At 37.9% G+C, this 23,434-nt stretch overlaps 1 long non-coding RNA gene across 1 annotated transcript in view; it reads right to left on the bottom strand.

Annotated features, from left to right (window-relative positions):
- Positions 1 to 14,679: 14,679 nt before the first annotated feature.
- The window catches only part of LOC108484475 (uncharacterized), a 46,431-nt gene continuing 37,676 nt past the window's right edge, over positions 14,680 to 23,434 (bottom strand). Inside the window, exon 3 of the long non-coding RNA XR_008284151.1 lies at positions 14,680 to 14,897. This is a non-coding gene — a long non-coding RNA (uncharacterized LOC108484475). The remainder of the gene's footprint in view (positions 14,898 to 23,434) is intronic.

The following is a 23,434-nucleotide window of genomic DNA, read 5'->3' as shown; positions in this document are numbered from 1 at the left end:
TACGAGCAAGCTCAACAAAAATGTGGTATCGAAGAATCTCGTTTGAACCTTAGGAATAGTTTAGGATATAAGTGACATGTCACTAGGAACTATGTGGTCTGGACTCATTGAGTTGTAGTCTGAGTTCATGATGTATGTGACACATGTTTTTGCGTCTGAGTACTGGTCTCGCATATTCTACCAGTGGCTGGGTAGTCTGGCATGTGTTGCGAATCCCTGACAGCCTATGTGACCTGACCTGTGAGTAGCTCGAAAGCGAGCAACATGTGATATGTGATATGAGGTAACGTTGGCTACATATGAGGCACTTAGGTGCGAGATTCCGATGTATCCAATAGTATTTCGATTGTTCAACAGGTAGTTTTAAAGGAAGTTCAATGATTACGTCGAAGATGAGAAAGTAAGTTATTATGTGCAAATGGGCACAAGTATGTTTATCAAAATCATGAAAATGACATGAGCTATGATGAACTTGTGGTGAGAATATATATATATATATATATGAGGAATAAGTTTATATGATCTGATAAAATGCAAGACATGTTCATTATGTTTAATTTATGGTTAATGCCTGTTTAAGTTGCACTTTATTTGCATGTGAACTTACTAAGCTTTAATGCTTACCCCTTTTCCTTTTCATTTCTTATAGTGTCGCCAAGCTAGCTCGGGGATCGAAAGACGTCGAAGGCTCGATCACACTATCAATTGAATATTTGGGTATAGTTAGTCTCATCATTTTGAGTATGGCATGTATAGGGACTTGGTCTTTTTGTTATATGTCATATTGATTAGCCAAATGAATTGGCTCATAAAAGTATTGTGATTATTTTGTATATGGCCATGTGGGTTGGCTTATAATGATTATTTGGTTTGTAACCCTAATTATTGGTGCATGCATGCAAATATGTTTATGTTTTAATGTGGTCATGGTTGCTTATGGTTAATGAGTGTGATGGACAGCATGTATGTTGGTTTATGAAATATGATTAATGTGCATGACAATAAAAATGATGTAAGTGTGTAACTTGAAAATAGGTTAGTAAGGATGTTAGACAAATATGAAATTGGTTTGGAATGCCATATGAAAGCATGATAGTTTGAATAGGTAATATGTTGACATTACCAAGTCATAATTTAACCATGAATGCGAATGCTTGAGTAGCCAAATGTGCCATGATGTATTCCATGAAGTGAGTGTAGGTATGTAAGTGTTTAAGGGTGGCAAATGGCTTGGAAAATAGCCTAGAAATTGTCTACACGGTTAGACACACGAGCATGTGTCTTGGCCGTGTATGACACACAGTCTGCACCATGGACGTGTAATCCGGCCGTGTGTCCCCTGCACCCTAATAATGCAAAACAGAATGCCTAGTAGTAAACACATGGGCAGAGACACGGTCATGTGTCTCAGCCATGTGAAGGACATAGCCTTAGGACATAGGCGTGTGCCTAGGCCGTGTGAAATCTGTGTAACATCCTGACTTAGGGCCTAGTCGAAACAGTGGTTTTGAGACAACAAATATGAAGTAGAAATAATTATTTTATGATTATTGTGAGGTCTAGGATGTGAATACATGCTGGTGTGAAAATTTCATGAAGAAATTATATGTTTAAGATGCCCAATTTAATAAGTTGCAAAACTTGAGTTTTAGAAGCTTTTAACATGGAATTGAGTTGGATTATTAATTAGAGGGCCTTAAATAGTAATTTGACCAAGTTCTAAAATTCTTGACAAAAATGGGCATGCATGGATAAAAATTCAAAGTTTAGTAAAAAGGGCATTTTGGTCATTTGGTTAATTAAAGAATAAAACGGAAAAATGAAGTAAAAATCTTGTCCATCTTCTCCATCAAGTGCCAAAAATTTGAAAGGCTATAGCTAGGGTTTTTCTTCAACTTTCAAGCTTGATTGTAAGTATGTCCTAGCCCCGTTTTTAATGTTCTTTATGTTTTTGAGGTCCTTAAAGCAAGATTTAGCTATTTCTACCATCATTTTGAGCTAGGGTTCATGTTCAAAAACTTACCAATGTGTGACATGCATGTATTTTGGTGTTTAATGGAGGAATATAAAAGTTTGATGTATGATAAACATCTTTTGCTAAGTGGTTTCCCATGAAAACACCTAAAAAGGACTTGTTTGTAAAAATGTGTAAAATAAGTAGTAAATATGTGAACTAAAAGAAAATGTAGGCTACTATGAGCTATTATATGATTCGGCTAGGCTTGGGTAACCAAGAAAAATGCATGCATTTCATTCTACGAGACTAGGGACCAAAGTGTAAAAATGTGTAAAGTTAGGGGTAAAAAGGTAATTTTGCCATAGAGTGAATTTTTGGGCTGAAATTGATGAATGTGGTACATTAATAATTTAAATTGCTTATATAGACTCGGAAAGACCAATCCTGAAAGTAGATCGTGGAAAAAAAAGGTTTTGAAATAGTCAGAATTCAAAATTGAAACATCATCCAGATAAGTTCATGTAACTTAATTGAATATGTAAATATGTTGATTATAATTGTTGTGTGGAATTGAATGTGTAATGTAAGAATATTTAATTATGTGAAATTATTCATAAGTTAAAAATTGATTGAAAAGGGATTGTAATCCGTTTGAATTTTTTAATTCTGATGGTTAGGTTATTTCTTATACGAAATGGAATCCTGTATGTGTTGTAGAAAGGATTGAGCCCAGATCGGTAATCCCGAAATGAGCCTGTCAAATATATGTTTCAATTAGGATTTAGCTTGGACTGGTAATCCTAATTGACTGGATTTAGGCTAAACTGGTAATCCAGATTTGACTTTATAGAGAATTCTTTATCATATAAAAGATTTAGCCTGGACTGGTAATCCGACAAAGCCCTTAGAGTATATGGTACAGATAGAATTTAGCCTGGATTGGTAATTCTGCTGTAGGATATGTGGCTCGAGAGTGTACCAAAAAGTACTATGGATACGAATTGACAGATGAAATATCCATCATGAATTCAGTAATTCAATGGATAAAATATATATATATATATAAAACATGAGAAACATGAAATAGAATGTGTACATAATATGATAAGCTCATCTATGCATCTTGTAATATTTGAGACTAACTTATTGATTGAGTGCATGTGTTTAGGGAAAATTATCTAAAATTGATGGATAGTATGGCTTATTGAGATTAGGTGTTTTAAATGACCGGTAAGTTTACTTTCCGTTATACAAACTTACTAAGCATGTAATGCTTACCCCGATTTACTTTTCCCTGTCTTATAGTGCTTGCGGACTCGTGAAGGCTGGAGGACGGTTGGAGCTTTGATCACACTATCAACAATCTCGTTTTGGATATAAAAGAAATATTCATTTTGATATAATGGCATGTATAGGGTAACTTATATTTTGTCATATGTGTCATTTAATTTGGCCAAGTGTGATGGCTTTTAATGATTGATAATTCATTTTGTATAGAGCCATGTAATTTGGCTAATATGTGATTATTGGGTTGTAACTCTAATTAATGATGCATGTATGAATTGAGTTACACTCATTTTATGCATGATAGTTACTTTTGTTGACTAGAGTGATGAATGTCATTCATGTTTAGAGAAAGAATTATAATCAATAGGTGTGGCCACAATCTTGATAAAATGGTATAAATAGAAGTAGGTTATTGGTAAAGATTTGTTATGGAATTTGTGTTGAATGACTTAAGTCACTTACTAAACTAAATATGTGCTAAGTGAACTCTATATAGTCATATATTAACTACATTTTGAGTGAAAATCAAGCCATGTTGTAAGCCTTTGAAACTGTGATTGATCATATTCAAAGGAGGGTGGCAATTGGCTTGGAAAATAGCCACAAAATTGTCCACATGGGTAGACACACGAACATGTGTCTAGGCTGTGTGTGACACATAGTCGCCCCATGGGTGTGTTGTTCAACCGTTTGTCCCCTGCACCCTAGTTTTACAAGCCATAATGCCCAATAATAAACACACGGGCTAAGGCACGGGCATGTGTCTTGGTCGTGTGAGAGATAGGACCTACCCACATGGTTGTCTACTCTGGCCGTGTAAAGTCTACACCATTTTATGAAAAAAATTTAATTTTTAATTGACTACATGGGCTAGCCACACGGGCGTGTGATACGACTGCGTGACCTTGCTTTGGTGCTAACATCATAAACAGAGAGTTACACAGCCTGAAGACACGGGCATGCCTAGGGCACACAGGGTCCCCTTCATCACACGGGCGTGTGACATTATTTTGATGAAAAATTTTCTAAGTTTGTCAAAGATTTTGACTTAGTCCCTAACTATCTCCAATGCGTATTTTGGGCCTCGTAGGCCTATATAAGGGACAATATGTATATGTATGAATAGTTTTAAATTGGATGAAACTTTATGGCCCGTTTTTACGTGAGTATTAATGTAAATGTCAAGTAATTCCTTGTGCCCTGTCTCGGCCTCAGATACTGGTAAGAAGTGTTATATTTAGTGGTATTAGAGCTACGGTTTAGTTGATTCTCAGACTAACGTAACATGTACCGAGTCTAGCTATACATGCCATTATACAAGTTATGATAGTGTGACATCTCCTAACCATTTTAAATGTATTTGTATATAGTAAATGTCTTCCAATCATGCCCGAGATGAGTCCGAGGAAGCTGAGAGTTATGCTCAAGCTTCCGTACAACGAGCCACGTCTAGTGGTAGTAAGAGGCCTATGTCTAGGGGTCAGGAAGAGGCAAAGACAGCCTTTTTCTAAATAATGGATGAATAGTTTGGTGAGTACTTGAGAACCAACCTTGCTATACCACGACCTCCCCTACCTCTTACACGATCTGAAGAAGTACTACAAGGCATTGACCCGGTAAGGATTGGTAAAGCTCCAGTAGATAAATTTAGAAAATATGGGGTTGAAGAGTTTAGGGCTATAATTGACGGTGATCCAGAATGGGCTAAGTTCTGGCTTGAAAATACCGTGAGAGTTCTTGATGAATTGTCATGTACCCTTGAAGAATGCTTGAAGTGGCGGTATCTCTACTGAAAAACACTGCATACAACTAGTGGAAAACTATATCTTCAGTAGCATCGAGAGAGAATATTACATGGGAGTTCTTCTAAGCTGAATTTAAAAAGAAGTATATCAGTTAAAGATTCTTGCATCGGAAGAGAAAAAAATTTCTAGAGCTTAAATAAGGGGAATGGACTGTGTCGGAATACAAATGAAAGCTTGTTAAACTAAGACAGTATGCCCAAGAGTGGGTTCAGAATGAAGTGAAAATGTGCAAACGCTTCGAGGAATGACTAAACAAGGATGTTAAACTATTGATTGCGATCCTAGAAATAAGAGAGTTTGCCGTGTTAGCCGATAGAGCCAAGAAAGTTGAAAAGGTAAGTAATGAAAAAAAACAAGTAGAGAGGAAAGCTCGGGTTTTGAGTAAGAGGTTAATGGGCAAGACATATACATCTTCCACAAAAAAGTCGCGAAGTCATCAGGAACGCTCCAATTCATCAGTGGAACATTCGAGTAAAGCAAGAAGCTCTAAGCACCCTAACCCGCGGTCTTCATCTCTCATTGCAACTAGTGTGAGGAGTGTGGGAAACCAAAAACTACGATATGATAGTTGTAATAAGTTTCACTTTGGAGAGTGTCAGATAAGGAGCGGGGCATGCTTCATGTGTGGTTCTCTTGACCACTTCCTTAAGGATTGCGTAGAAGGAGTTGACAAAGAGGTTGAGCTAACCTCGAAACCGAGTACTCCTATTTCTCGAAGTAGGCCTCCAAAATACCCCGAAAGTGCCAGTGGTGGTCGTAGTGTTACAAAGGACTCCATCGTAAAATCAGAGGCTTGAGTCCCGGTAAGAACTTATGCCATACGAGCTAGAGAAGAAGTCGTAGCTCCTGATGTCATTACGGGTAAATTTTCTCTTTATGATATTCATATTGTTGCTTTGATTGATCCGAGATCAACTCATTCGTATGTTTGTATGAAATTGGTGTTTAGGAAGAAGTTACTTATAGAGTTTATTGAATACGCGATTAAGGTGTCGAATTCGTTAGGTAAACATGTATTAGTTGAAAAAGTATGCAAGAAATGTCCTTTGATGATTAGAGGTCATTGTTTTCCTACTGATTTAATGTTGTTGTCATTTGATGAGTTCGATGTTATACTAGGTATGGATTGGTTGACACTACATGACGCAATAATAAATTGTAGATAGAAGGTCATTGAATTGAAATAAGAAAATAAAGAAACTCTTCGGGTTGAACCAGAAGAGTCAAACACAATACCTATTGTAATTTCCTCTATGTTAGCTCAAAGATGCATGAGAAAGGGGTGAGAAGCCTATCTGGACTATATGTTGAATACTAAGGAATCTAAATTGAAAGTTGAATTAGTTCCAGTAGCATGTGAGTACCCAGATGTGTTTCCGGAGGAGTTGTCGTGATTGACTCCTATTAGAGAAGTTGAATTTATTATTAACCTGGTCCTGGGAATAGCACCTATTTTGATTGCTCCGTACCAGATGGCTTCGATGGAATTAAAAGAATTAAAGTCTCAGTTGCAAGAATTGACGAATAAAGGTTTTACAAGACCTAGTTTCTCTCATTGGGGTGAACCAGTATTATTCGTGAAGAAGAATGATGGTTCTATGAGACTTTACATCGATTACCGTTAACTCAACAAGGTACCAATTAAGAATAAATACCTATTTTCGAGGATTGATGATTTATTTGACCAGCTGAAAGGAGTAATGGTATTTTCAAAGATAAATTTGAGGTCCGATTATTACCAATTGTGCGTTAAAGAGTCAAATGTGCCCAAAACTGCTTTCCAAACAAGGTATAGTCACTATGAATTCCTTGCTATGCCGTTTGGGCTGACAAATGCTCCTGCAGTATTTATGGACTTGATGAACCGAATATTCTGACCATACTTGGATAAATTTGTTGTAGTGTTTATTGATGACATACTAATTTATTCACCTAATAAATCCAGGTATGTTGAACACTTGAGGATGGTTTTGCAAACTCTGAGAGATAAACAATTGTTTACTAAGTTTAGCAAAAGTGAATTTTGTCTTAGAGAAGTCAAATTTTTAGGACACATTGTTTCGAGTGATAGCATTAGAGTTGACCCGAGTAAGATCTCGGCTATCGTTGAATAAAAACCACCGAGAAACGAGACAGAGGTTAGAAGCTTTTTAGACTTAGTTGGCTACTACAAACGATTTGTTAAATGGTTTTCTATGATCGCCACTCCGATGACAAGGCTTCTCCAAAAGGATGTCAAGTTTGAGTGGTCAGAAAGGTGTCAGCAATGCTTCGAGAAGCTAAAGACGTTACTAACCGAAGCAGCAGTTTTGATACAACCCGAGTCAGGTAAAAAATTCGTGATTTATAGTGAAGCATCCTTGAATGTTTTGGGATGCGTACTCATGCAAGAGGGTAAGGTAGTAGCCTACGCTTCAAGACAGTTGAAACCTCACGAGAAGAACTACCCGACACATGACTTGGAGTTGGAGTTGGTCGTCATTGTATTTGCTTTAAAGATTTGGAGACACTATCTGTGGTGAGAAGTGTCGAGTGTTCACTGATCATAAAATTTTAAAATACTTGATGACTCAAAAAGATTTGAACCTAAGGCAACGTAAGTGGCTTGAATTACTCAAAGATTACGATCTTGTAATTGATTACCATCCAGGTAAGGTGAATGTGGTCGTCGACGCTTTGAGTAAAAAATCATTGTTTGCCTTAAGGGTCGTGGGTACACAGCTGGCTTTTTCTGATGATGGCTCGATCCTAGCGGAATTGAGAGCTAGACCGACTTTTCTTCAAAAGATTTATGATGGCTAAAAAGCTAATAAAGAGTTACAATCTAAAAGAGTTCAATGTGAGTCTAGCAGTGAACCAGATTTTCAAAATGATTCTGATGGTTGCTTAAGGTTCCGAGGTAGGATCTTTGCTCCGAACAACGTCGAGTTGATTTGAAATATTTTATATGAGCCGCATAGTGGTTGTTTTTCAGTTCACTCGGGTAGTACAAAGATGTATAATGACTTGAAGAAAATATATTGTTGAAATGGCATGAAAAGGGATATCTCAAAATTCATATCGAGTGGAAATGAGACCATATTAATATGGACTTTGTAACAGGGTTGCCATTGATATCAAAAAAGAAAGATGTTGTTTGGGTCATAATTGACAGATTAACCAAATCGGCTCATTTTATACAGGTACAAACTGATTTCTTGCTTGATAAGCTGCCCGAGTTGTACATTACTGAAATTGTGAAACTTCACGAGTACCCTTGTTAATTATTTTGGATAGAGATCCAAGATTTACTTTTCAGTTTTGGAGAAAGTTACAAGAAGCTTTAGGTACGAAGCTAAATTTTAGTACCGCTTTTCATCCACAAATAGACGGTCAGTCGGAGAGAATAATTTAGACCTTGGAAGATATGCTTAGATGTTGTATTCTTGAATTCCAAGGCATTGGAAAAGTACTTACCGTTGATAGAATTTGCCTATAACAACAGTTATCAATGAAGTTTGAAAATGGCACCTTATGATGCATTATATGGGCGTAAGTGCCGAACACCCTTATATTGGACTGAACTCAAAGGAAATAAGATTCATGTGGTCGACTTAATTAAAGAGACAGAGGAAAATGTAAAGATTATTCGCGATAGCTTGAAAGCTGCTTCCGATAGACAGAAATCCTACGCGGATTTGAAACAAAAGGAAATTAAATATCAAGTTGGTGATAAGGCATTTTTAAAAGTGTCTCCGTGGGAAAAGGTTCTGAGATTCGGTAATAAGGGCAAATTAAGTCCTCGATATATAGGGCCGTATGAGATTACTGAAAGGATAGGACTGATAGCATACCGGTTGGCCTTACCATCAGAGTTGGAAAGGATTCATAATGTATTCCATGTATCTATGTTGCGTCGTTACCGATCTGATCTCTCACATGTGATTTCACCAATAGAGGTTGAGATTCATTCGGATATGACTTACGGCGAGGAACCGATTAATATTCTAGCTTGGGAAGTCAAACAGTTAAGAAAAAAGAATATTGCTCTCGTGAAAGTATTGTGGCAAAGACATGAAGGTGAAGAGGCTACATGGGAACCTGAGGAGACTATGAGAAATTAATACCCTAACTTTTTTACTGGTATGATTTTTAGGGACAAAAATCCCTAAAGGGGGGAGAGTTGTAACATCCTAACTTAGGGCCTAGTGGAACAGTGGTTTCGAGATCACAAATTTGAAGAAAAAATAATAATTTTATGATTATTGTGAGGTATAGGATGTGAATGCATGCTGGTGAGAAAATTTCATGAAGAAATTCTATGCCTAAGATACCCAATTTATTTTTAGGGACTAAATTGAATAAGTTGCAAAACTTGAGTTCTAGAAGCTTTTAACATGGAATTGAGTTGGATTATTAATTGGAGATTCTTAAATAGTAATTTGACCAAGTTCTAAAATTTTGGACAAAATGGGCATGTATGGATAAAAATTCAAAGTTTAGTAAAAATGACATTTTGGTCATTTGGTTAATCAGAGAATAAAAAGGGAAAATGAAGACATATACATCTCTCACAAAAAAGTCGAGAAGTTTCCCAAAAGTTTCCAAAGTTCTCGGTTTAGTCCCGAACTACTCCTAATATTTTTTTTGGGCCTCGTAGGCCCATATAATGGACATTTTGCACATGTATGGATGAATTTGATTTGAACAAAAATTTTATGGCCCGATTTTGTATAATTAATTATGTTTAAGTCTGATAATGCCTCGAACCCTGTCCCAGCTTTAAATATGGGTAAAGGGTGTTACAACCAGTTTAGATTGACCATCTGCTTGGGGGTGTAAAGCAGTACTAAAGTGTAACTGAATACCCAAAGCTTCTTGTAATTTGCTCTAGAATCAAGAAGTAAACCGAGGATCTCTGTCTGAAATAATAGAGACAAGCACTCCATACAGTCTGACTACTAAAAAACATATAACTCAACCAATTTATCCAAGGAAAAATCCATACGTACCGGAATAAAGTGTGCAGACTTAGTCAACCGGTCAACAACTACCAAATGACATCTTTCTTCTTTGGAGACAGGGGTAGCCCCGATACAAAGTCCATAGTAATTCTTTCCCATTTCCATTCCGGTATCATAACTGGCTGTAATAGTCCAAAAGGAAACTGATCTTCAGCTTTTACTTGCTAACATATCAAGCATTTAGATACGAACTCAGAAATTTCTCGTTTCATTCTCGACCACCAGTACATCTTTTTCAGATCGCTATACATTTTATTACTACTAGGATGAATAGACATGTTACCATTATAAGCTTCATTCAAGATTTTCTGTACTTGTTTAGAATCTTTAGGTACACACTCTACCTCTGAATACAAACAAGCATCAATCCCAATCTAAAACTCTAAATCAGTAGTCGATTCACTCTGTATTCGTTTTGCTTGCAACTTACTATCACTTTTTTGAGTTTCAAAAATTTGCTGTAAAAATGTCAGTCTAGCTTTTAACTTAGCTATGATTAAACCATCATCAAACAACGACAATCGAGTGTTCATTGCTTAGAGAGCATACAGGGATTTTCTGCTTAAAGCATTTGCCACTACATTGGCTTTCCCCAGGTGATAGTCAATAACAAGATCGTAATCTTTTAGTAATTCCAGCCATCTGCACTGTCCCAAATTCAAATCTCTCTATGACATCAAATATTTCAAGCTTTTATGATCAGTGTATAAATGACATTTTTCACCGAACACGTAATGCCGTCAAATCTTTAATGCAAACACTATGGCTGCCAATTTAAGATCATGTGTCGGGTAATTCTTTTCATGTGGCTTTAGCTGTCGTGAAGCATAAGCTACCATTTTACCATATTGCATCAAAACACAGCCTAAACCATTTAATGACACATTAGTGTATACTGTAAATTCCTTACCCAATTCAGGCTGAACTACCACAGGTGCTTCTGTCAATAAGGCGTTTAATCTGTCAAAGCTTTGCTGACATTTATCAATCCAATCAAATTTTACATCTTTCTGTATCAACCGAGTCATCGGAGAAGCTATCATAGAAAAACTTTTTACAAACCTCCAATAATAACCAGCTAGTCCCAAAAAACTTCAGACTTCAGACACATTCTTCGATGGTTTCCAATTTACAATGGCTGAAATTTTATTTGTGTCTACTCGAAAACCATCAGTAGATACTACATGCCAAAGGAAACTAACTTCTCGTAACTAAAATTCACATTTACTGAATTTGGCAAAGGAAGCTATAATAGGGTTTGCAACACTATTCTCAAATGTTCAGCATGTTCACTTTCATCTCGAAAGTAATAATTACCACTACAAACTTGTCCAAATACAGGCTAAAAATTTTATTCATCAAGTCCATAAACACTGCAGGTGCATTTGTCAAACCGAATGGCATCATAAGAAACTTATAGTGTCTATACTTGGTTCTAAAAGTTGTCTTTGGCACATCTGATTCATCTACCCGTAATTGGTAGTAACCAGAACGGAGATCAATCTTTGAAAATACAGTAGCACACTTTAACTAATCAAACAAGTCATCAATCTGAGGCAATGGATACTTGTTCTTTATTGTAACTTTGTTGAGCTATCTATAATCAATACACAGCCTTAACGATCCATCCTTCTTCTTTACAAATACAACCGGCGCACCCTAAGGTGAGTAACTAGGTTGAGTAAAACCTCTGTCAATCAATTCTTACAACTGTTCTTTCAACTCTTTCAACTCAGTTGGAGTCATTCTGTAAGGTGCTATGGATATTGGTGTCATTCCCGGAACAAGGTTTGTAGAGAATTCCACTTCTCTTTTCGATGGCAAACCAGGTAGTTCTTCTGGGAATATATTAGGAAATTCACTTACTACCGACATTGACTGAATCTTTGACTCCAATACTTTAGTATCCATCACATATGCAAGATAAGTCTCATACCCTTTTCTGACAGATTTTTGTGCTAATATTGTTGAAATCACATTAGGTAATCCATCCAATTTATCATATTCAACACGAAGCAATTCACCATTCTGACATTTCAATACAATATATTTTTATTTACAGCTTACCACTACATCATATCGGGTTAACCAATCCATTCCCAAGATCACATCAAATTCATCAAATGACAATAACATCAAGTTAGCCGAAAAGCAATAACCTTTTATCATCAACGGACAATTCTTACATACCTTATCCACCATAACACACTGGCCTAGGGGGTTTGAAACTTTAACAACAAATTCAGTAAATTCAACAGGTAAATTTTTAACAGACACTAGGTTCGTGCATATATATGAATATGTGGAACCACAGTCAATCAATACAGTAATATCAGTATCAAGTAGAGAAAATGTACCACTAATGACGTCTTGTGTAGAGGCATCTTCTTTAGCACGAATAGCATATGTTCTTGCAGGTGCTCATGCCTCAGATCTAACTGTCGTATCCTTGGTGGTACCTCAACCACCACTAACATTACCGAGGTGACGGGGTGGTCTGCCTCTCGTAACAGGATTGTTTGGCCTTGGAACTGGTTCTATCTCATTTTCAACTCTTTGGGGACAATTCCTGAGAAAATGGTCAAGTGAACCACATCCAAAACAAGCTCTACTTCTAAACCGACATTCCCCATGATGAAACTTGTTGCAATGTTTACATTTCGATTTGGGATTTCTGACACTACCCACACTAGTCAAATGGAGTTGAAAACCTAAGATTAGATCGTTGAGAGCCTCACTCTCTTCCAGAGTATCCCGTAAAAGTGGTCACATGACCATAGTACTTCTTTAATTTCTTAGAAGTAATTGATTGTGACTTGCTCATAGCTCTTTTTCAAAAACCCTGAGCATCTCTTTCGGCTTGTTTCTTTTCTTTACTCAATTTTTCAGTTTTGTGTACTCGGTCGGTTAACGCAAAAAATTCTCTTATCTCAAGAATCCCAATCAATAACTTGATATCTTCATTCAGGTCTTCTTCAAAACGTTTACAGATTTCAGCCTCGGTAAAAACTTATTCTCTAGCATACTTGCTCAATCGAAAAAATTCTCGTTCATATTCAGATACGATCATGCTTCCCAACTTGAGTTCTAGAAATTCTTTTTTTCTGATCCATGAACCTCTGACTAACATATTTCTTTCTGAATTCAGTGTGGCAGAATTCTTACGTAATATTCTCTCGGTACAACTGAAATTATGGTATTCCACCAATGGTAAGCTGTATCTTTCAGTAAAGACACTGCATATTTCAGGTACTCGGCAAGTGTGCAGGATAGTTTATCAAAAACTCAAATAGTATTTTTAAGCCAGAACTTGACCCTTTCCTGATCATCATCTGCAGTAGCCCTAAATTCTTCCCCCCATGTTTGTGGATTTTATCTCTCGGAGGCTTACCAATTCTAACAGGTTCAGCACCCTGTGGTACCTTAAGAACCGGTTGAAGAGCAAGAGGGGAAGGTCGTTGTACAGCGAGGTTTGTTCTTAAGTATTCTGTAAACCATTCATTCATCATTTGAAACAAGACTTGTTTTACCCCTTCACTTCGACCCTCAGACACGGGCCTTTCACTACCAGACGCAGAGGGGACTCTTTGAAATGAAGCTGAAGTATTACTTTTACCTTCTTCAGATTCAACTCTAACTCGGTTGGATGATATTACTATGTGTTTAAAATGATCAGGAGTCGTCACACTATCACAATTTATATGACATCTATAGCTAAATTCATGCCTACTACGTCAAATTCAAGAATCGACTAAACTGTAGCTCTGATACCATTAAATGTAACACCTCTAACCCGTATCCGTCGCCAGACTAGGGCTTCGAAACATTACCAGAACATACAAAATTTTTTCAATTAATTCATATAAGTCACTATTCATTAACTGAGATTATTCATAACGTCTCTTAATTGGACCCTCGAGGTCCAATACGACCCTTAGAATCGAATCGGGACTTAATCAGGACCTCTAAGAATTTTTCATGAAATTTCAAATTTTTTTCCAAGTTGCAAGGCTCACACGCCCATGTGGTTCAAGGGACACGCCCGTGTGATCGTAGAAAATGAACATGCTAAAGGCCATGTTCAACCTTGTGTAACTATCTAACTTGCACACACGGTCATCACACACGCCAATGTGCTAGGCCGTGTGGTTTATTAATTTAATTCGAATTAGGTTCAGGTTTCACACTTCCAAAACACACGCCCGTATTCTAGGCCATGTGACACACACGGCTAAGACACACGCCCGTGTCTCTATCCGTGTGCCCAATTTTAAACATTTTATTTTTCAAAATTAAGGTGCAAGGGATACACGGCCTAACCACGTGCTCATGTTACTAGGCCGTGTGTCACATACGGTCTAAACACAAGCCCGTGTGTCTGTCCGTGGGGAGAAAATAAAGCCATTTCCTAGCTTCATTTATCACCCAAAATCACCCAAAACCTGCACAAAGAACACTCAACTAATTCAAACCATTTCTAGAACTTCAATTGAACAAATTCATCATTCATCAAGGCATACCATTTCATGCATACACGGTTACTGACTCACTGTAGCTTAACTTAGACACTAACAATATTTGATCACATGAACTTAGCATAACACATTTGAATATATATATATATATATATAAATATACCATAATAGATTACTAAATTATATCCAAAATGAACCATCACTAGCCATTCCAATGGCTAGGTTACAAAATGATATTTCAAGCCACTACTAGCCAAGTTTCCCTATACATGTCATTACACCAAAATGATTTCACTAAATATACCCAAAATGCTAGTTGATAGTGTGACAATGCTCCAATGACCTTCCAACCTTCACAAGCTTCTAAGCACTATAAAATAGGGGAAAAATAAAAAGAGTAAGCATTACATGCTTAGTAAGTTCGTACAACAGAAACTAAACTTGCCAATCTTGTTTATTAAAATCTAGGCATACAATGTTATGTTTCCATCCATTTGGCTAAATGGCCTAATCACATACATTTCATCAATCACGTTAGTCACCAACTATTCATAAAAATCAAGTAACATACATGAGCTCATCAAGCAATGTTCTTTCAAGTTATTATCATTTATCTCGAGATTTTCATGTCAAGTCAAGAGTTATATGTCCTTTGAATCATTAAAATCCCGATGAAGGCTCAAACAGTACACTCGAGGTGTACGATTCAATAATCCATTAATTCTTATCAAGGGTAACCCTTAAGATACTTAACCAAGGAACACACTCTCGAGCTACATGTCATATGATAGGATTACCAGTCCAGACTAAATTCTTTATATAGCGGATGCTCAAAAAGCTTGATTAGAATTACCAGTCCAGGCTAAATCCTAATTTTAACGCATACTCAAGAGGCATTGTATTAGGATTACCCGTTAAGGCTAAATCCTTTATATAACAAGGTCATTGGAATTACTCGTCCAAGCTAAAACCCGTCCGCAACAAATGTAGGACCTCATTAATTTCGGGAAAGCATATACAATCATCGGAATTCAATGTTTAATTGGGACTTAACCCCTTTATCATCATTTTAAATACGTATAAATTTTCCATCATAACTTAAAAGTGGGGCACATTAACATAAATCACATTACATACAATACAACATTCAATTTACATAATCAAATATCCAGTTAAGTTACATGAACTTACCTTGACACTTGTTCGCGTAATAATCTACTAATCCAAAATCTTTTCCTTTCCTCTATCTAACCTCAAGTTTGTGTTTTCTGGATCTATATAAATGAATTTAATCGTTAATTTCATACATTTCACAATTAGACGAACTCAATTTTAGGCCCGAAAAATGAAACTTGTAGAAACTACTCCCTATTCCAAGCTTAACCAAAGCCCCATTACAAATTTCCAGCACATGTTTACATAAAATTTTAGAATTTTTCATCAATTTTTACAAGTTTACATTTTAGTCCCTAAATCAAGTTTTCATCAAAAATCACTTTGTAAAAGTTTTTTATCTATTAATAATCTTTCATTTTCTACCATAAATTTCAAATTTCCAGTGTGACAGCCTTAAAACGACCTTAGTCGGAATGTGGTTTCGGGACCACAAAACCGAGGCATAAAAATAATTTGATATTTATTTTGATGCCTATAATATGTGTTAACTCATGTGTGACATTTTGATGCTTTAATTTAGAGTTATAAATGTGAATTTCACTAGAAAGGACCTAGTAGAAAACTTTGAAAGTATGATGGGGAAATGTATGATGACTAATTAAAGCATGCATGCAAAACAATGGCCTTGCATGTCAAATACCCCTTTTACAAGTGATGGCCGCCATGACAAGGAGTATGGGCTAAACATGTCATGAAACATGTTTTGTTGGTGCATTAGGGAAACAATAAACAAATAAGCATGGGTAGTAAAGAAAGAAAAAAAAGTGTGTGAGTGAAACCCCCCATTGCCGTACATGGAAGAAAAGAAAAGAAAAAATTTTGCTCATCCATTTCATTCTCTCTTGACCGAAAATACTAGAGGGAAGGAGGAATTTTGCTTCATGCTTGGGTTGGAAGAGGATTAGGAAGAGGTTTGGCTATATTTGCATCAAGATTAAGGTATGTTTGATGTTGTGCCATGAGATTCATGCATGTTTTGGTTGCTAACTTGATGTTCTTATTAGCCCATGGTTCAAATCTTTGTTATATCATGGGGATGGTATTTGGCCAAGGTGGATTTTGAGTTAATGCCATTGCATGTTAAATATGAAGCTTGATGATGATACATGTGATGGTGGATTGAGGACTCTTAGATTTTCTTTGAGCATTTTTGAATGATATACTAAGTTCTTTGTGTAATCGTGACCAAAATTATGGTGTTGTGATGTATTTGGCCATGGTACATCCCCAAGTGTGATTTATGCTCTTTGCATGGAGAGTAAGATTTGTGTTTCGAAATCATGTTCATGTTTAGTTACAATCAACTTGAGATTCGGCTCTAGCATACATATATGTATATATGTTTGAGCATGATGTATTGGTATGACGTATATACTATCTTAAGGTATATACTTATTTATGATGATGTTTTGGTTATGAAGGAAATGATAGATGTGTATTGAGTTACAATATGGAAAGGTATTAGTTAGTAATGTATGCTGTTTTGTGTGGTAATAAGTGCATAAATGGTCTCAACATAGACATGTATATTCGGCCACATGAAGGGAAATTGGTGAGCATGTATTCGGTTAGAGGCAACCATATTGAAGCCTTATCTTGGCTTAGATTGTTGACTAAATGGGTAATAAGTGAGGATGGTTGCCGAATATACAAACATACATATGCATGTGTAATTGAATTATGAATGTTTAGCAAGATAGTTAAACTAGTTGATTTATTGATTAAGCTCAAGGAGTTAAAGAAGGAGAATCAAGCAAGGGAAAGGCGAAGGTCATCGAGTAGCCGACTTGGACTATTTTTACCCAACACAAGGTAAGTCATTAAGCATATATTTGATATTGCTTAAATGATTGTAATATCTATGCAATTGTGTTTAATGAGATGAAATATATACAAATGTATGTGTATGAAAAGATGATAATGTTGAACGTAAAAAAGATAGTGAAATGTGTAGGAAGTTTGCTTCGGCACTAAGTGTGCGAGAAATAGATGTGTACGGTGACGAGATTGGCACTGAGTGTGCGAGCTTGTAATGTACGGCACTAAGTGTACGAGTTTGGACTATATGGCACTATGTGTGCGGGCTTGAATCATATGGCACTAAGTGTGCGTGATTGAGTATTAAGCACTATGTGTGCGAACTCTACACATATCTCCGATTGAACATTTATATGGAGGCGTGATTTTATCGAGATGAGTATGGACAGCGAAAAGAGTAAGTATCTTGAGTTCATGGCTAATAGATGCTATGTTCATGCTCGGGGTGGAGTTGGTAAGATTTAAATTTATGTGATGATTTCAATTGCATTCCCGTAAATAAGGTATCGTGGAATAGATGAAAGTTCATTTGATTGCATGATTGTTGCGGAAATGAAATGATGTATGGAAATTGCTTCAAATATCCTATTGAACAGTATATGAAATGTAAATGTATGACTTGGTATGAGATTGATCCGAAAGATCTAAGGAATTATGGTATAGTTCGGTATGGCTGGAACATTTGGCCTTGTTTCATCATTTCATTTTATGATAATTGTATTAATGGATGGTTGTGGAATGCTTATGACTTACCAAGTTATAAACTCACTCGGTGTTTTCTTGTCACCCATTTTAGGTTCCTTGGGCTCGTCTCCTTTTGGTGTTCAGAATCACAACGAAGTCATCACACCGGCGAGCAATCTTTGGTATTATCTTCTTAGTCGACTTAGGAGAACATTTGGCATGTATGAGCTATTTTGTTTTGTTAAATTTTGGGTTGTAAACTTTAAGCCATGTGAAAATGGCCTATGTGGTCGTTTGAGTGGGATGCTAGAATCTATAGCCACGAGTCTTAGAAACCTTAATTTTGATAAGGTGGCCATAATTTGTGTCACGTATGATGGATGAGTAGTAAGACTAAGGAAGGATTCATGAAATTGGCATAGTCTCTCGCAGTAACTGTTGCGGATAGCAGCAGTGATATGAGATCAAAAAATCACTAAAAATAGTAGAAGTGGAATTAATAGCTAAAAAAATTACGTACTCGAAGCTTGATGGGTCTATTTTCATATGGACGAAACAAAACGACCATATGAGCTGTATTTTAAGAGATATTAAAGTTCTCGTGAAACAGGGCCAGAACGGTTTCTGGATCCCCTGTTCCGACTTTGGAAAATCATTGTAAATTAACCAGAGATAATTAGGAGTCATACCATATATGTGTAGATTCCTCTCTGAGTCTAGTTTCTATAGAAACAAACGGCATCAGTATTGAAGCCCTGTAGAGGGAGATATCCAATTCGTAACGCACAAAGGTCAGTGTAGTCGATCCCTGCAACAGGGGAGACTTTAACTAATAAACTGTACTAATTGGCTCGACAAAAAATTCTAGAAAAAAATCTGTAGATGGACATATGAGTCTAGTTTCAGGAAAAATTACAAAACTGATTTTCGAGTTGTAAAACTCAAGATATGATTTTTGAAGCGACTAGTACACAGATTGGCAGCTTGTCTAGGAAATTCTCAATAAGTGGTTTGAAGTCCGTTAACACCTCGTGTTCGACTCGTGACGGTCTCGGGTTCGGGTGTTACAATTTTATTGGTATCAGAGCTACGGTTTAGTCGGTTCTAGGACTACCGTAGCGCGTGTGAGTCTAGCTATACATGCCAATGTGTTAGTGCTTAAAAATGTGATGACTTTTGACGGTTGAAATTTTTGTTTTGATTAGCAAATGGAACCCGGGGTAGAGAGACCCTTGGCGGATGACGTTGAAAGTGTAGCGGCTGCTCCTGCGCAAGGGACACCGCCTGTTGAGCCTCAGTCATCCGCGAATAATCAAGATGAAGGGGCGAAACAAGCCTTCTTCACCATGATGAACGAGTGGGTCGCGTATTATGCCCGAACCAATCCGGCTGTCCAACCATTCCCAAATATAAATAATCCACCCCAAGAGCCCGTAATGCCATCAGTTGCTGATCCTGTGAGGCTGAGTAAACCACCTGTGGACTTGATTAGGAAGCGTGGGGCCGAGGAGTTTAAGGCCATAGTTACTGATGATGCCGAAAGGGTGAGTTACGCTTGATAACACCATTAGAGTGTTTGATGAACTATCATGCACACCCGATGAATGTCTTAAGTGTGCTATATCCTTGTTGCGAGACTCAGCCTACTATTGGTGGAGGACCTTAATTTCCATAGTCCCAAAGGAACAAGTTACTTGGGATTTCTTCCAAACGAATTTCGAAAGAAATTCATTAGTCAACAGTTCATCGATCAAAAGCGTAAGGAATTCTTGGAGCTCAAGCAAGGTCGTATGATGAGTATCTCGAATCTGAACATGAGTTCGTAAGACTTAGTCGGTATGCTCGGAGTGTGTGGCTGATGAGGTTGCTATGTGCAAAAGATTTGAAGAGAGATTGAATGAAGAGTTAAAGCTACTGATGGGTATTTTGGAGATAAAAGAATTTGTAACACTAGTTGAACGAGCCTGCAAGGCGGAAGAGCTCGGAAGGGAGAAGAGGAAGGCTGAATTTGAAGCTAGAGATTATCATAAAAGATCGACGGGCAAGGCTCCATTTTCGGCTGTAAAGAAGTTCGAGAGAGGACACAAATAAGTCGAGGGCGCATCGGGGATTTCCATTAGAGCACGACCATCGATGGACTCACGAGCTACCTCGGTAGCTAGTGTGGGCAATAATCGTCAAGAAAAGCCCGAATGCCCCCAATGTGGAAGACGACACATAGGTGAATGTTGGGGTAAGTCTGTTAATAGGGCCTGTTATGGATGCGGTTCGAGGGACCACTTCATTAGAAATTGCACGGAGCTAGATGAGAAGAATAAGATGCAAGGTGTAAGATCTAGTGGGACGACGGCTAGAGGTAGACCCCCGAGGATTTCAGGAGGTAGGGGTGGTAATTAGAGAGGGGTCTCTGATACAGTTGTTCGATCCGAGACTCGTGCTCCTGCTAGAGCATATGCTATCCGCAAGACGAGAGGAGGCATCCTCCCCGACGTTATCACCGGTACTTTCACTCTCTTTGATACTAGTGTGATTGCATTGATTGACCTCGCTCTACTCATTCATATGTATGTGAAACCTTAGCATCCAAGAAGACTCTACTGTTGAGTCTCTTCGAGTTCGTAATTCGGTGTCAAATCCTTGGGTCGTTACGTCTTTGGTCGACAAAGTGTGTAAGAAATGCCCCTAGTCATTCGAGGTTCCTGCTTTTCCTACGGACTTGATGCTTTTGCCGCTCGATAAATTTGATGTTATTCTTGGGTTGGATTGGTTGACCGTGCATGATGCGGTTGTGAATTGCAAAAGCAAGACTATTGATTTGAGATGCGCAAATAACGAGATGATCCGAGTTGAGTCTACGGACTTGAAGGGTTGCCACTGTAATATCATCAATGTTGGCCCGAAATATGTAAGAAAAGGGTGCGAAGCATACCTTGCGTATGTACTTGATGATAAGGAGTTAGAAATAAAACCGAATCTGTGCGGTGGTTTGTGAATACCGGATGTTTTCTCTAAGAATTATTGGGTTTGCCACTGTTCGGAGATAGAGTTTGGTATTGAGCTTGTACACAGGACCACATCGATTTCGATAGCTCCGTGTCGTATGGCACCAACGGAATTAAAGGAGTTGAAAGCTCGGTTGCAAGAGTTGGTGGATAGAGGTTTTGCTCGCCGAGTTTTTCACCTTGGGGTGCACCAGTGTTGTTTGTGAAAAGAAGGACGGAACCATGAGGTTGTGCATCGACTATCGTCAACTTAATAAAGTGACAATAAAGAACAAATATCCGTTATCAGCGTATCGATGATTTGTTCGATCAACTGAAGGAGCCTCGGTGTTTTCAAAAATAGATTTGAGATCGGGCTATTATCGATTCGAATCCGAGATTCGAATATACCCAAAACGCCTTGAGCGAGATATGGTCACTACGAATTCTTAGTGATGCCGTTTGGGCTCACTAATGCCCTGCGGTATTTATGGATTTGATGAATCGGATCTTGGATCATATTTGGATCGGTTCGTAGTGGTGTTCATTGACGACATCTTGGTCTATTCAAGAGATGAGACCGAACATGCGAGCACCGAGATTAGTGTTGCAAATTTTACGAGATAAGCGGTTATATGCTAAGTTCAGCAAGTGTGAGTTACGGTTAAGAGGTTAGCTTCTTGGGTCATGTGGTATCTGCATCGGTATTCGAGTCGACCGAGTAAAATTTCAACTATACTTAACTGGAAGCCTCCAGAAATATTACCGAGGTTCGAGCTTTTGGGACTTACTGGGTTACTACCGACGGTTTGTAAAAGGATTCTCGATGATAGCTACACTCATGACGAAACCGCTTGGAAGGATGTCAAGTTTGAATGGACGGAAAAGTGTCGAAAAAGTTTCGATCAATTGAAAACTCATTTAACGGAAGCTCCGCTTTAGTGCGGCCGAATCGGCAAAGAGTTTGTCATTTATAGTGACGCCTCCCTACTTACGTTAGGTTGCGTATTAATGCAAGAAGGTCGAGTTGTGGCCTACGCGTCGAGACAATTGAAGCTACATGAGAAAAATTATCCGACCCATGATCTCGAATTGGCTGCCATCGTATTCGCCTTAAAGATATGGCGACATTACTTATTTGGTGAGAAGTGCCATGTGTATTCGGATCACAAAAGTCTCAAATATTTGATGACTCAAAGAGACTTAAATCTGCGATGACAAAGACGTTGGCTCGAGTTGTTAAAAGATTACGAGCTTGTCATTGATTATCACCCGAAAGGCTAATGTGGTTGCGGACGCCTTAAGCGGAAATCACTGCTTGCTTTACGAGCAATGAATGTACACTTGTCTATTCTACCCGACAATGTGTTAGTAGCGAATTAAAGGCCAAACCATTGTTGACTCATCAAATTCGTGAAGCTCGAAAGTTGATGATGAGTTGGTTGCAAAACGGGTGAGTGTGTTCGAACAAAGAATCGAGTTTCATATTGGTGATGACGATTGTTTGAGGTTAAGAAGTCGTCTGTGTGTTCCAAAGAATTGAACTTATTTCAATGATTCTGAACGAAGCCCATTGTAGCCGAATGGCAATCCACCCGGGAGTACGAAGATGTACAACGATTTGAAACAGCGGTTTTGGTGGCATGGTATGAAACGAGACATCTCCGACTTTGTTTGAGATGTTTAATATGTCAACAAGTGAAAGCGAAACATCAAGTGCCTTGAGATTACTTCACCGATTACGATACCCGAGTGGAAATGGGATCGAGTCACAATGGACTTTGTGTGCGGACCGCCATTGTCGATGAGCAAGAAGGATGCGATTTGGGTTGTTGATAGACCGACTAAGTCGGCTCATTTTATCCCCGTGCGTCGGATTTTTCATTGAATAAACTAGCTGAATTGTATGTTTCTCGAGTTGTGAGATTACACGGGTCCGATTTACGTGGTGTCGGATAGAGATCCGAGGTTCACCTCGCGATTTTGGAAGAGATTGCAAGAAGCTTTAGGTACCAAGTTGCATTTTAGCACCGCCTTTCACCCCCAAACCGATGGTCAATCCGAGCGGATAATTCAAATACTTGAGGATATGTTGAGATGTTGCATCCTCGAGTTCGATGGTTCATGGGAACGGTACTTACCTTTGATTGAATTCGCTTACAACAATAGTTTTCAATCAAGTATTAAGATGGCGCCTTACGAGGCCTTGTACGGGCGTAAATGCCGTACACCATTGTTTTGGACCGAG

This window comes from Gossypium arboreum, chromosome 6, assembly GCF_025698485.1.
Source record: "Gossypium arboreum isolate Shixiya-1 chromosome 6, ASM2569848v2, whole genome shotgun sequence".
NCBI lineage: Eukaryota > Viridiplantae > Streptophyta > Magnoliopsida > Malvales > Malvaceae > Gossypium > Gossypium arboreum.
The sequence above is the reverse complement of the archived record's forward strand: the minus strand, read 5'-3'. Positions and strand labels throughout refer to the sequence as shown.